At 56.2% G+C, this 12,069-nt stretch overlaps 1 protein-coding gene across 1 annotated transcript in view; it reads left to right on the forward strand.

The window, feature by feature from the left end:
• ARHGEF17 (Rho guanine nucleotide exchange factor 17) overlaps positions 1-12,069 on the forward strand; it is a 55,212-nt gene that overhangs the window by 4,118 nt on the left and 39,025 nt on the right. The gene's annotated exons all lie outside the window — the stretch shown is intronic.

The raw sequence follows: 12,069 nt of genomic DNA on the forward strand, positions 1-12,069 counted from the left end.
AGCAGAAAAGACTCCATAAAGGACTCTGGTGGCCCTGGCCTTTCTCTGTGCCTTGACCTCTGCATCTGGGAAAACAGGGGCCTGTGGACAGGGTCCCTATGCCTCTGTCCAGCTGCTGCTGCCCAGATTTGGGAGTTCACAGGTTGGACTTGAGGCGTCCTTGGTGTCTGAGGTCTGCCAGCGCCTCTTCTGATTAGAGCAGAGGCTTTCAGGGGAGAGCAGGGACCGAGAAGAGGCTGCCTGAGCCAGGACAGGGGCCTGGAGAGAGCTGGGGAGGGGGTCCAGCTCCCACAGGAGGCCTGCCTCTGCACTGGTCCCCCATCCTGCCAACTTCTGTCTCTCCCTGCCCACCACCCCCTTCCTAGTGACTCTGAAATGCTTCCCCCTTCCTCTGCCCCCCAAGCCCTGGGGACTCCATCTTTCTGAGGCCCCCACTTCTGCCTTCAGATGTCCCTGGAGTGTTGGCTGTGGGTTCAGATAGGTTCTGGGCTCCGCGATGGCCCTGCAACTGTACTGGAAGCTTGGTTCTAGGTTTTGCATTCTGGGCCTAGTGTGGGGGTGGTTTAGGTTATTTCAACCACGGCCTGCATGCCCACTGCGTTCCCTGCCTGTGCGAAGGGCCTGGAAACCCAAAGCCTGGACTGATTTGGTCATTCCCAGTTCCCAGCACTCTCATGGCCCCTCTGAACTCTTTCTTTGTGTCTCTTTCTTTTTCCTCTGTTTCCCCTCGTTCTGGCTCTGGTGTCTCTCACGGAGGCCACAGAGAGAGCCAGCAAGTAGGGAGTGGGGAGAGGGGAAATTTTGAACCTGTCCTTCCTCGAGAGAGCATGGTGGGACAGCTGTGATGCCCCGAACTCCAGTGCCTGTTGTCAGTGGAACGCGGATGGGGGAGGGCAAGAGAAAGGGCAGCTCCTGCCAGGGCCCCTTCCCCAGCTGTCTTTCCCATAGCATTATCTCCTCGGGGGGGCCTTGAAGGCTAAATTAGGGAAGAAGGCAGGAATGAACCAGGGACTCAGGGAAACTATGGGAGGGGGTTGCTCCTAAGGAGAAGCATTGAGACCCAGAGAGGAGGTGGGAGTTTTTGCAGAATTGGCTTTTGGTCTGCCTTCCTTCCTGTCATCCCCCGGTCCCCCAACTTTAGGGAGAAGCTTAGCTCCCTCTACCCCCGGAGGGCTATCAGGGTGGGGCATATGGGCCCATACTACCAGCTTCTCCCTGTCCTCAACAGAGCTGCTCTCCAGCCTCCAAACCTTAGCCCACTCTAGTCCTCCCACCTTTCTAGGCCTAGCTTGATGTTCCCTCTTGCCTCGGAGAGGAGAGAACTAGTAAGTCTATATTTGGAAGAGCAGGGTTTGAGCCATGGCTCCAGATCCCTGTGTGGCCTAGGATCCATCACATCCGGGCTCCATAACTCACTTTCCCCTTCTGTAAAATGGGGATAATGGTTTCTGCCTGGCAGGCTCTTGTCAGGTGAGTGGGTGGTGACTACTCCGTCCCTAGGAACAGGAGAGAGGGGGTGGAAAAACAGGCTCCACTGCCCCCACTGCTTCTCAGTGACCAGCCGTGGCCTCTCCTCCCTGCCCCTCCTGGTTTCTGAGCACCAGGCACTCTGAGCCTCAGTATTACCAGGTAGACTTGAACTGGCTCAAAAGAGAATCACTATCCCCTAATTCCCCAAACCCCTCATAAAGCCTGGAAGTTCTCCTGTCTGCTAGCCCAAATCCCTTCTGCTGCTGCCTTCCTTCTGCCTCCAGGAAGATGGGGAGCCGCTCTTCACCCCCTCCGTATGGCCTCCATGGAAGAGACAATGTTCCCTTGTTTCGGGTCTGGGGCTCCAGTCACGCTCCCTGGGCTGTGGGTGGAGATGGTGTGGTGTGAGCTCCAGAATAAGAAGGGAAGAGAAGAGGCTTTCACACTTTGCTGATGAAGCAGAAACCAGGCTGAACCCAGCCAGGGGCAAACAAGAGAGGCCCAGGAGTGGGGGAGGGCAGAGGTGGCCCCTGACCCAACCCTAGGCTCTGGGGAGTCCCACAAACTCAGGTCTCTCCCAACCCAGAATCTGCATTTGCCCTCTGCATGGCATGTCCCCATTGTGAGCAGGTGGCCTGGGCACCCAGGCCCGACTCAACCTCTGACTCACTCTGAGACCCGGGCAGAGTCACCTTGGGCTTCGATTTTCCTATCTGCACAGTGGGCAGCCTGGTTTTTGAAGCTCTGAGAGAGGACAGCCGGCAAAGTGGTCAAGGGAAACAGGAAGCGTTGGAGTGTTGCTGGGAGAGAAAGGCAACTCTGTGCAACAGCTGTGAGAACCTAGGAGCCCAGGGAATAAGGACTAACTCGTGGTCATTTTATTCTCTGAGCACCTGCTTGCGTTTCTGCTGGGACCAAGCAGAGCTGTTGGAGCCTCCATGCCCTGCTCCTGCCACACACCTTGTCATTGCCGCTTAGAACCACAGTGGCCTGGGTCATAGACTCTTCCTTCCAGGGCTTCCCCTACCCTGGCCGTAGAGTACAGAGTCTTATAACCTAGTCTTCTGCCCCCAGGTGCTGATACCCCTTGACAGATGTAGCCCAGAACAGGAAATGACCTGTATCTCAGAATCACAGATGGATTGACTCACAGAATTTTGGCATACTGCAATAGCAGTAACAGTGGCTAACATTTATTAAGTACTTACTGTATGCCAGATACTCTGAATGTTTCGTTCTTCAAATGTCTAAAGCTTTGAGAACCTTCCAGTGCCGGATTCTTAGAATTGCAAGCTGGTAGATTCCCGCTGAGTCCTAGAATGTCAGTATCTTAGACGTGAAGGAGCCCAGGCGATCCCTGTTTCTTGGTGGGACTGGCCTGCCATCTAAGTAATGGGGACAGGGTCGGGGAGAGTCGGGGGGTGTCTTCTGCATACCCCTAATGGCCTGGTGGTTATTAATTCACTGGGATCTGGGGGTGTGCTGGGAAGGACTTTAAGCCTCAGAAAGGAGGATGCTGGGTCTAAGGTCACTCAATAAGGCAGGGCACGCCAGGCCCAAGCACCAACCCCTATCCTGGCAGATATGCCCTCCACCCGCAGCTTGCCTAGCCAGCTCCCTGCCTTGCTGAGGAAGGCCTGGGTTGCAGCTCATCACCTTTCTTCTCTCTGTGTGCCCTTAGCAGGGAACCCACGGGGGTGGGGATTCTCGCCTCTCCCTCCTTGGCCCTTTGCTGTGATCTTTCCATGGAAACTGGTTCTGGGAGGGGAGACAATCAGGACATTTGGAGTTCAGAGCGGTACCAAATATCTATAATTAAATGTCTTGTCACCCAGTAGGTGGGTGGGATGGGGAGGACAGGCAGAGGGCTGTCCCTTTCCTCTGTTTATTCCCTGCTCCCCTACTCCTTCCTAAGGGGCCCCAGACTATTGGAGGGAGTACAGTCCAGAAATGGGTCGCCCACCCCCACAAACAATGGAATACTTGGGGGATGGGCCAGAGTTGAGTCTGACATTTCTCCCCCACATTTCTGAAACCAGCTGGGTTTTGGGATGATCTGGGCTGTTGCTAATCCTGTCCCCAGCACCTTCCCAGTGTAGGGACTTGCCCCTCCTGCTTCCTGCCCCTTACCCCCTCCGCACATCTGTGATCTCAGGCTACACATGGTGCCTAGCAGCAGATGGAGGCACCCCCAGGCCTGGGGAACCAGACACTGGGAGAGTTCAGAATCTAGAAGCAGACAGAAGGGACTCTAGAATGGTGAGGAATCGGCTGGCAGGAGAGACTTCCTGGAGGAGGCTATGCCTGGAGCCTGGCCTTGAAAAAACCGGGAGAGTTTTCAAGGCCAGAGCAATGCATTCATCCATTTAATAGATACTGAGTTCCCAGATAGTGCCAGGCACTCTCCCAGGTCCTGGGGATACGGTAACAAAACAAGGCCTGGCCTCATGGAGCTTCCAGACTAATGAGGAGGCCTGTGTGTCAATGGATACATTATGTGTCAGAGAGATGGGGCTAGAGAGAAAGAAAGCAGGTTAAGGGAGTAGAGACTGACAGGGAGGGAGTATTAGCTTAGATCAAGAGGTCTGGGAAAGCCTGTCTCAAAAAGTGAGATCTGAGCAGAGGCCTGGAAGAAGTGAGAGAGCAAGCAAGGTAGCTGTTTCTGGGAAAGAACATTCTGGGCAGAGACCAGCAAGTGCAAAAGCCCTGAGGTAGAAGTGTAGGAGAAATTACCCCCAGGACTGTGTGCCTGGAGCAAAGTAGGAATGAGATCAGAGAGGTAAAGGGAGGGTGGGAGTAGATCAGGCTGGAGGTAGGTGTCATAGGCCAATAGGAGGACTCCAGCATTACTGGAAGTGAGATATGGGGTAGGCACTTCGGGAAGGTTCTGAGCAGAGCAGTGACCTGATCTGAGTTGGGCTTTCATAGGTCCGCTCTGGCGGCAGGGGCCCCAGGGTGGAAGCAGGGAGGCTGGTAAAGAGGCCACTGGATAATCTGGGTAAGAGCTGCTGGTGGCTTCAGCTGGAGCGAGGTGGGGGAGTAGTGGGTTTCTGCTACAGCCCAGAGGATTTTGTGAGGGCCTGGACCCCAGCATTCAAGGTGAACACAGGCTATGAGGCTCTCATAGCTGGGCAGTGTGCGAGGGGTTGATTAGGGTGGGGAGGGGGGAGTTGATCAAGCCCCCAGGGTGTCGTGGGGCTGTAGACTACACTGACCGCCCCCTGCAGACCCACACTGGCTGGGCTCCAAGAGCAGGAGGGTGGAACCACCATAGGGCCCTCGTGAGGATAGCGACAGGGCCATGTCCTACTGGTGTCTCTTCTAGAGCCACAATGACGCCCATCAGCTCCAGCTTGCATATCTCCTGGGACAGGGAGCTCCCGCCACCCTAAGGTAACTCTGTCCCTCCCGTCTGGTTCCCTAGCCAGGTGGGCATTGCCCTGGTCCCAGTGTATGGATGAAGAAGCAGGTCCAGAGTAGACAGAGGTTTGCCTAATGCCCTATGGCTCAAGTATGGGATTTCGCCCCAGGTATCCTGACACCCAGGCCATACATTGGCCCCACAGAGTTCCCACTGAACAGAGTTGGCTAGAATGGCGGAGTAGGGTGGGGGAAGGGGGAGCCCATGTTTCCCAGAAAGGCTTGAAGCCCTGCCGTGCTTGTTGGGAAATGTGCCCAGGCAGCCTGGCGCCTTGCTGGCAGGCCCTAAAACAGGGGCTCTGGGTCCCCTGGGAAGCAGGAGCCTATTGGAGCCAATGCCCCTGCCTTGGGAGTTGAGCCTCTCCTCCCACTTCCAGCCCAAGCCTCTGGGGCATTCCAGGGCTGGACCCAGGCAGAGGACAGCTGCCAGGCTGCCAGACCCTGGGCAGGGAGTGAGCCCCAGCTGATGACATGCAGGGGCCTGGGGCCCCAGCCAGGTTATCTGAGCTCCCAGCGGGGTGTCCACAACCACCCCCTCCAGTAGTCAGGGTCACCAGGGATGACTTGGTGGAGCACATGGAGGTCTGCACTAGGGGTCAGGAGACGGGGTCCAGCCTTAGCCTCTCCAGTTTCCTGGCGTGTGGCTTTAAGTAAGTCGCTTCCCCTCAGAGCCACAAATTCCTCCATGCTCTTGGGCCCCAGGATGGAAACTCTCCCTCCATCCCAGGGCTGGTGGGAGAGGCACTAGCTTCCCTGAGCAGGTCCCAGTTTGTAGACTGAAGAGCTGGAATTAAGCGGCTGAGGAGACTGAGGCTGAGTGGGGCTGGGCCTCACTAGGTTTGGCCCCCGAGGCCTTGCCCTTGCCACTGGCGGCTGCTCTGGGCTCCACCACACACACAGGTGAGGCCTCTCCCCACACGGGTGGCGGGCTGTGTGGCTCAGGCTGGGGTCTAGCCGGGATTTTTAAACTCCGTCCTGGGCCTGGGGCTGTCGCGTGGCTCTGAGACACTCCGGAGGAGGCCGGGAGAGACTGAGGGGGAGGCTAGTCAGCACCTGAGGTCAGAGGGACTGTTGTGGATTCCAGTCCAGGATGGTGAATGGGTGGTGTATTGGCTTCCCATTGCTGTTGTGGCAAATTACTACACATTTAGGACTTAAAACAATACAAATATTGTCTTACGGTTGTGGAGGTCAGAAGAAAAGGATTTCAATGTGCTAAAAGTTAAGGTGTTAATAGGTCTGGGTTTCTTTTGGAAGCTTTAGGGGTAAACTTGTTTCCTTGCCTTTGGCAGCTTATGGTGTCTGCGGGCACTTCTTACATTGTGACCCCTTCCTCTGTCTTCAAAGCCAGCAGCATGGCACCTTCAAATCTTTCTCTCACCCTGTATGTTCTGCCGCCCTCTTGTCAGGCCCCAGTGATTACTTTAGACTCACACGGATCATCCAGGATAATTTCCTCCTCTCCAGATCCGTACTCTGCAAAGTACCTTTTGCCACATAAGGTAACATATTCACAGTTCCAGGGATTAGGATGTGGACATCCTTGGGAGCCATTATTCTGCCTACCACAGGTCAGAGAGGGGCCAAGCTGTCAGCCCCTGAGATCCAGAGTCCCCGGGAGGTGCTGGGCACAAGGCGGAGCCTGTGAGCACAGGCCTACTGCATCTGTCCCGCACTCATTTCTTCCCGTGGTCATTTGTCATCTGTCATTCGTTCATTCTGCGGTCAGTTGTTGAGCCCCTTAGGGGGCCGTGGGGACACACAGGGAAAGCTTGGACACCATCCCTGCCTGACAATGCTTTTCAACAAGGGTCCTTGTCCCCTGAGGTGGGTGGGATCCACCAGGTGGCTAAGCCCTGGCCTGATGAGAAAGGGACAAAAGTGTCCGTAGGTCTTAGGGGTGGGCTTGGCTTTTGGGGGCAGCTGGCCCTGAGCTTGCTGACCAAAAACTGGGATGAAGCAGCTTCCAGGAGGCGCCGTTGACAGGGCCGTTCAGAGCCAGGGCAAAGAGGGAAGGTGAGGGTCTAGGAAGGGAGTGGGAATCCCATCTCCGTGGAGCTGCCCTAGGTGGAGTTCAGGGGCAGATGGGGAGGAGCTGCACGCTGGGGATTGCTGACCCTGTCAGGCCACTTCATGCCCTGAGAGGCAGAAGCACTTCCCAGGAGGGGGCATGTGGAGGGCAGGAGCGTGACCCAGATCCTTTCTTCCCCGAGGCTGCTTTGGGACCAGGGCAAGCATATAGAGACTCCTCAGCACTGTCTCCTTGCACTCACTATATGCTCAAGGAGCGTTAGTTCCTCCCTTCATGACTGAGAGGCAAGGCACTAGGATTCTAAGATTCTAATAGACACTGACTCCAGCATGCTCAGGTTCCCAGCATCCTTGTCCAGCTTAAAGCAGAGGACAAAGCTCTGGGCAGGCGGGCAGGTGGGGTACTGACTAGGTAGGTTTGGTGGCCCAGCAGCCCTGGCCTTCAGAGATGGGAGGTGGGCAGAGGTGGGTGGAATCAAGTACCCAGTGTCCTTGCTCTTCTCTCCAGCTCCTCCTCTGGTTTTGTTGCCACCAGCCCCAACCTGGGAGACTAAGCAGAGCAAGAGCCCTCTCTGGCCAAAGCCCCAGACCCATTGGAACCAGCCTCTGAAGCAGGGCTCAGTGGCTCCTCCAAGCCAGGGGGACTGATAATCCATCCATGTGCCTGGTGGGCTTGGGGGTCAGACCAATAAAGGTTAACATCTCAGAGTAGACTCCGGCTCCCTCACTGCGTGAAAACTCACAAGTCATTTCATCTTAGCACAAAGCCCCGGTGTCCTACCCTGTCAGCCCAAGACCCCGGGTTTAGGAGCTCTCAGAACGGTGACTAAGAGCATGTGCTTTCGAGATTGCTAGTTCAGAGTGTAGAATCTGGAATCTTGCGCTTTCAGGATAAAGGATTCATTTTTTTCCAGGAGTCCATACCTCTTAGCTTGATTTTGTTCATGCATTTGAGATGTTCTGAGATTCTGGGGCCAAGGAGAGGCGGGGCAGGTCCTGGGCCAGTTGGGGGGGGGGGCAGGCAGCCTGGGGGAGCCAGGCTGAGGGAGCCAGCGCCAGGTTGGTGTCTGTTTCCTGTTTATTGGTTCCCAAGGGGTGAGCAGGCCCTGCCCCAGAGCAGCAAAGAGCGGGAGGGAGGGAGGGAGGCGGGGTGTCCTGGCTGCCAGCCAGCCAGCCAGCCCCACAGTTCAGCCTCCTGGGACTGCTGAGACCCCTCCCTCTGAGCCCCCTTAGACAAACATCCAGTCCTTTCCCAGGACAGGGCACTGGAGGTCAAGGAGCAGATGTGTAAGGGAAGGGCTGGAAGGACAGGAAGGGACCCTTCCCCCCAAAAAATCCTACTGACTCCATCTTTCTTAGCTGCCTGTGTCACTGAAGTCTCACTCCTGGTTTCTCACTGTCCCCTTCTATTTCTTCTGTCTCCCTGGGAGGGGTGGGGTGTGGTGTGGTGCTGAGATAGCCAACTTCTTGGAAGGCCAGGAGGCAGGAAGAGGAAGAAGAAGGATAGGGCCCTCGGTCCCAAGAGGTCCACCTGGAAAGATCTTTAGAAACCAGCTGTGTCAGGATGCCTGGGTGGCTCACGTAATTAAGTGTCTGCCTTTGGCTCAGGTCATGATCCCGTGGTCCTGGGATTGGGTCGCACATTGAGCTCCTTACTCAGCAGGGAGCCTGCTTCTCCCTCTGCCTGCTGTTCCTGCTGCTTGTGCTGTCCCTGTCTCTCATTCTGATAAATAAATAAATAAATAAATAAATAAATAAATAAATGAAATCTCAAAGAAAGAAAGAGAGAGAAACCAGCCGTCAGCTATGTCTTCTAATCATCCCTCAACCCAGCATTATTCAGAGGGTAAACTGACGGCCAGCAAGGGCAGGGGTCTTCCCCAAGGCTGAGACATAGTGGACCAGGCACCTCACTGCTGTTCCAGGCCCACACTTGGACTGCTGCATATAAGGGGCCACTGGGAATTCTCGAGACGGGGGATGGCATGGGTCACTTGGCATTTTAGGGAGTTGGGCTGAACCAGGCAGGAAAAAGAAGCCTCGATATGTGTCTGCAGAGAGGTCCCTGTTTGACCAGAGCACACAGGGAGAGGCTGTGTGAGCAGGCGCCAGGCTGAAGGCTGGAAGTGCCAAGTTAAATGGGCCTGGCTTTGTCCTGTGGGCAGTGAGGAGCCATGGAAGGTTAGGAGCCAAGGAGGAGCATTGCCAGATGGACACATTCAAAAACATCCTCTGGTTGTGGACTGGAGAAAGCAAGAGATGAGAAGCCCGAGCTAAGGGGTACAGGTGATGCAGGGATGGAGAAAAAAGGACCTACTAGGGAGATCATTTGGAGGTAAAACCTGACAACTTAAATTTAGGCTCAGGGGCCCTACCAGAAGCAGCAAGAGGGGAGCAGGGCTGCCTCCCTTGTTGCAGTTCGAGAATAAGGCAGTGGGACAGAATGCACGGTCATCTGAGTCATTCCCCTGCCTTAGGGCAGAATGTTCCTCTGCGTTTCTAGAAGGGGAAAGGAGCTCTGAACCAGCTCAGGTCCATGTCTCTGTGCCTCATTTGCTTTCTGTCTAACTTCAGTACCTCCTGCTCCAGCAGAAGTGCTGCTTCTCAGTGGGGTCACCAGAGAAGAGCAGAGCTCCAGGCTACACCCCCAGTCCCGCTACCTCTGGGACTGGCCTGGGTGGGGAGCTTGGCGGGGGGGGGGGGGGGGGGGGTGTGCAGGAGCAGGCCTGTGCTGTTTTGCTAGCTATGACCTAAGACCAGTCACTCAGTCTCAGTCTCCCTTCTGTGAAGTGGGAATCCCAGATGTGGCAGAGTCTAGAAAAGCTCTGGACTGTGCAGGCTCTTAGGAACTGGGGGTGGAGTTACTGGTAGGTCGACAGGCAGGCCACCTTGCTAGCAGTGCTCACGTGGGTCCTGTAGTCAGAGACAAAGTATCCGTATGATATTTGTACCACCACCCCCAAGACAAGTGCTGTTCTCTCGCCCTGCAGTCCTGGAGAAGAGTAGGCTGTAGAGAGAGGAGTAACTCAAATTTGGGGCCTGATCTGAGGCTGTTTCCTCATCAGATGCCTAAGTACCCTTCTAGCTCCTCGCTGCACCCTGGTCCTCTTCTCCCTTCCTCCTGGACCAGAGCTTTCAGGCTTCTCCCCAAGGCCAGCGGGGGCGGTGCCTGGGGCGGGTGAGGAATTTCCGAGGGAACAGCTAAATTCAGCCCTGGCTAAAAATAGTCCTGGGCCTGGCCCCAAGGCTAGAGGGGGAAAAGGAGGAGGAGGAGGAGGAGGGCAGGGCCGGCCCTTATCCTGCCTGCCCCACCCCTTCACCTGGACCCAGGGCCTGGGCTGCAAGCTGCCTCCTCCCTCCTCACTCACGCCAGGCCTTTCCTTCACTGGGGCTTCATTCTTTCTTCTCTCCTCCCTCCTCTGTTCCTCTCCCTGCCCTCCTCCCCCAGCCTTGCCCCTTCTGGCTGTCTCTTGTCCCTATATCTCCCCGCCTCTGACAGAGCCAGACAGAGACTGGTGGCCAGGACCAGGACTTCAGAAGAGAGCCTTGTGTAGGGAGGTGTTCCCTTGGCATCCTAGCCTGCGTGTCAGGAATCACCTCCCCTCCACCAGCAGCTGATTGCAACCCCTCTCTTCTGGAGCAGGAGTATAGGGGACGACAGACCTCAAAGGTTCGGTGGTGTGGAGATGAGGGTGGGGCCCCGGTTCACCCGGTGGCCTGGTACAGGGTTCTGGTCAAGCGGCCCCACCCTTGCCAAGCCCTGCTGTTCCTGGCACACAGGGCATCAAAACACATGTATTAAACAAATAATGTGGAGGGAGTGAGGAAGGCAGGAGGAGGAGAGCTGGGGCCTGCCCTTGGGGGAATTCCCGGGCTGCTCAGAACTCTTCCCACCACCCATGTCCAGCCCTGTTTGGGCTCTGCCCTGGAGATGGCAGGCCTGAGCACCCAGGCAGGTGAGAGCTGGCAGATGGGCAAAGGGTACTGTCCCAAGCCAGTACCAAGTGGGGGTGGGGGTGAGGTGGGAACTGGACGCTGAGGCCCAGGGAAGGTGAGGTTCCTAGCTCAGATCGCAGAGCTCAGAAGGAGAGACGTGGTGGGATTAGAACCCAGGCTGGCCTCACTCCAAAGCTGCTGGTCTAACATAGCACAGAGATCCACAAGGAAGTGGACGAAAGTCTTAGGAGATCTGGCCCATAGTACTTGATGGAATATGGTGCGGCCTCAGGGATGGGGGCAGGTCACAAGTAGTGGCAGCAAATCGTGTGGAGCTCTCCCCGTGTGCCGGGCACTGGTCTGAGCGCTTCCACGCGTCCACTCATTTAATCTCATAGCCGCCCGTGGGGAGGTACTGTCATCCCTGTTTCTAGATGAGGAGCCTTGGGCAAAGCATGATAAAGTAGTTCGCCAGGGTTAGGGAAGCTAACGGAGTGAGAGATTGGAGTCTGGTTCCAGGATCTCTGAATGTCCCTGAGGCTGCTGGCTTTCAGACTGCCTGGGTGGGGGCGGTGCCAGCACCAAGGTGGGTATGAGGGAGGAGAGAGTGGATTCCGCTTTGGACGTGGGAAACCAGATACTGGATTTGCAGTCCGCAGTCCTAGCCCCGGGAAGGAGCATAGAGTGGAGGCTCAGTAAATACTAGCTGAATGGCTCCTTGAATATGAGGGGCCCTTGGGCTGCAAGAGGAGGTGATGGACAGGCAGAGGGAGTGAGCGTCTCCCCCCACCATTGGCCCAAGGACCTTTCTCTTGGTGCTAGAGTGCAGCTGAGGTGGGTGTCAGGCTCCTTGCTTGTGGAGAAAGCTTTGGGTTGGAAGGGTGCTGAGATGAACCACAGGCGAGGGAAGGAGGGGTGGGTAGGGGCAGGCCAGGCAGTGCTGGCGCGGTCCCGCCGGCAGTATCTGGAAAGCAGATCTCTTGGGCCATGGCCGGCGTGACTCAAATGGAGACAAAAAAACCTTCCATATTTGGACAAAGAGCCCAGAGAGGCCCGGACCCGCAGCCAGCCCAGGCTGCCTCCCCCCACCCCCGGTCTCCCTCTGGGCCCCTAGCCTTGAGCCCTATCCCACTGAGTTTAACTCTTGGGCCTCAGGCAGCACTGTGGCCTCCTCCCCTCAGTCACCAGGCCACCTTCCATGTGGCCAAGCTT

The sequence above is a fragment of the Meles meles genome, chromosome 8 (genome assembly GCF_922984935.1).
Source record: "Meles meles chromosome 8, mMelMel3.1 paternal haplotype, whole genome shotgun sequence".
NCBI classification, from domain to species: Eukaryota; Metazoa; Chordata; class Mammalia; order Carnivora; family Mustelidae; genus Meles; species Meles meles.